At 41.7% G+C, this 3,094-nt stretch overlaps 1 pseudogene; it reads left to right on the forward strand.

The window, feature by feature from the left end:
* The first annotated feature begins 655 nt into the window (after window positions 1–655).
* On the forward strand, window positions 656–1,869 carry LOC103669069 (annotated as a pseudogene).
* Window positions 1,870–3,094: the final 1,225 nt, after the last annotated feature.

Here is a 3,094-nt window from a genome sequence, read left to right on the forward strand (position 1 = left end):
AAGCAATGGGGAGATGAGCTAGGGAGATGGAGTTTCAAGGCTCTGTCACTCCAGGCTAAAGGTTGGTAACCAGCATCTTCTCAGTTAGATGTCAGGAACTTGCATTCTAAATGCATAGACTGTTAGAATTATAAACTCAGAGTATAATCCCGGAATCTCCTGTGGAGGGTTTTCAAATAAGAATGTAAACTTTGAGACATAATCCATCTGATGTCAATGGATAGAGATGCCCAGAAAATAAAATATCATTTAATTTTACAAATCTCTGTAATGTGTGCATGTGTATGTGCCCATGTTTGTGTTTATGTGCGTATGTCTCTCGATTGAGACTTTCAGCTGGAAAGGGTCATTTCTCTTGTTTGAAACATACAGTTAAGACACCAATTATTGACTCTGCTGTAAGAGAAGGACATTCAGATCCCCTTGTCACTGCATTGTACAAAGATGAAAGCAACGCTCATGAAAAATAGAGAACTCAAGAAACCCAATGGGAGAATGAAAAAAGTGGAAAGAGTACTAGTTTGATGAACATGTATTTCTGTTTGCCCCTCCACCAGCTAACAACACACCCAAGAGCTAAAACCTGTTGGAGAGAAGCGGCTGGCACAACCAGAGGACTAGTGGCACAGCGCAATACAGTGGCAGAGGTTCTGGTATGAACAGGATTCTGATGCACCTCTTGCTGACCAATCCAGGGAGGATCACCCCAGTGCCCAGGTCTCAGGAGACCTTGTCTTGTTCATTCACTCATCTCCCATGCTTGCAACCTTGTCTAGAGGGGCAGAAATTTTGCACTAAGCATATCCTTGAAGACATGAATGTGCCCTTCATTGATGAAGAATGAAAAAAATATCCCAGTGCTGCTCCAAAACTTGAGAAGAAAGATGGAGTCTTTCAGTGCTGAACATGCCCATAGGAATGCCCTGGCATTTCATGCTCAAATGAAGACCAGTTCAGGGCCTATGGGTGAAACACTCTTGTGCCAGCTGAGCTCTTATGCTAACACAGAGCTGGCGTCTCAGTCTCCAGAAAGTAGCCACATTGGAGCCAGAAGAATTCTGGACATGCCGGTGTCTATGCAGCAGCAGAAGTTGCCCTGATTATGTGTGAGAAGCTAATTTGTTTGCAATCTTTGTACATTGATCAGTTTAATTGACTTCAGTACGTTTTTTACATAATCACAAAGTGGAACATGAGGCTCTAAGTCGTAGTCCCTTGAGTGGCCCAGAGGGACTTTTGGCCAAAGAATGAGAGAACTTAAAGTGTCTGAAACGTCATCCGCAGTATCATAAGCACTAAGGAGGGGAAACCTTATTACATAGGCACCTGAAGGAACACAGGATGTTGGCCCAGATGATGCTGCCCAACAGGCTCATAATATTTGTTTCAGTCAGAGGCGCTGGGCCTTTGTGGATGACGTCTGTTATTCCAATCAGTCTATTCCAAAGACCAGACACTGCCTTATCCGTATTTGTCAGGACACAAATCAAGTTCTCTTCAAATGATCAGGGCTCTGAAGAGGTACCCCGCAACAAACTAGTTCCTGTAAGCCTCTCTGAGGATCCTTGCTGCCCACTGCCAGCTGGAAGTTGCCTCCTCAGAGTTCTAAGCCCGAGCAGGACTTAGATGTTGTGGGTGATGGTACAAAGTACCCTCCTTCACCCTTGCTTTTTGATCCTTCATTAACCCTTGAAGATCATTCAGTCAAAGAAACTGCTGAAGGTCCAGTGGATATTCTGGGCTGGAGGTGGATGGCTGGAGATGGGTGCAGATCACAGAGGTCCAAGTTCTGAAAAAGCCTCTGAACTACTGCCTCAAAGTAGAGTGTCTACAGCAAATGGGAAGCCAGAACCCTCTTCTGTCAGTTGATAATTTGTTTTGGGAACCATATGACTTCGGAGGACTTGAATTTTCCATTCTTTCAACAAGTATTTATGACTACCTGTCACTGAAGGACAACTCAGACCCCGTTGTTTAGGTTATTGATTGATATACTCAAACATAAACCAAATTTGGGGGGAAGGGATCAATAGTGTCTACACGTTGCAGATGTCTTCCCACTCTATGCAAGGAAGAGAAAGACAAGTGATTCCTGCCAGAGCTGCTGGGATTGAGAAAGTATCTGGGACTGTGCCTCAGGGGACAGACATCTTTGTAATGGGAATTTCCAAGTCTTGGAACAAATCCACATAGGTGTTTAGGTAGGAGATGTGTACTCTTGGGATACTGATGGAACCCAGTGCCTGTGTTTTAGCCTTTCTTCACCTCTTACCTGATTGGGTAGTCTGAACCCCCTCCACCCAGTGAACTCTGACCTATAACCTCTGAGAATAGCCCATAGGACTGGGCCTTCCTTAACCATCCATCTTGCTTCTGTAAATTTCTGTAGTGACTACTTTATGTAAGATAGAACAAAAAATTAATGTGCATAGTTTCTATCATATGTTAAAATGTTATGAAAATGTCAAAAAACCCTACTTGAATAAGACAACAAAAAATACATTGTCAAAAAAAATACATTGTCAAATGAAAAGATGTTTGATAAAGGTATTGTGGATTCTGTAAATTAATGTAACTATACAATCTAATTTTATTTAATTAGGGATTAAACAGGGAGCAGAATTCCTCTGCATTCTCTTCTTATGGAATCTCTGGACATCGTCTGCCTGAGTTTTAGAGATTATAGGAGAGATTTATTATCACAAAGCAGGCACAAATAGCTCATGACCAGAGAGGGTTTTGAAAGGTGGCCAATACTCAAGAGGAACATGATGAACTGATTTTAAATAATGCAGTGCTGCCACCATGGGGGGCTTCCTGGGCTTGGATGATATAATGCCTAGAAGGTTGCTCCTGTGTTATTGGGACCCCATGCTGTTAAATAACATTTACTTCAGTTATCTGGCACTATTAGCATTACCCCCCATTGGTCAGCTAATTAGACATAAATCTATTAAACAAAAATAAATTTCTATGTACTTGGCTATTGCTAAAATCAAGCTTTTGCATATTTAAATTATCATCTTGTTTAAGTTTGCAATGTAAACTACGTTCTGATTTCTTCTTTATAGGTAAAGAATAATTGAAAAGTGGA

Source organism: Ursus maritimus, unplaced genomic scaffold, assembly GCF_017311325.1.
Source record: "Ursus maritimus isolate PB19 unplaced genomic scaffold, ASM1731132v1 scaffold_3, whole genome shotgun sequence".
In the NCBI taxonomy this organism is placed as follows: Eukaryota; Metazoa; Chordata; class Mammalia; order Carnivora; family Ursidae; genus Ursus; species Ursus maritimus.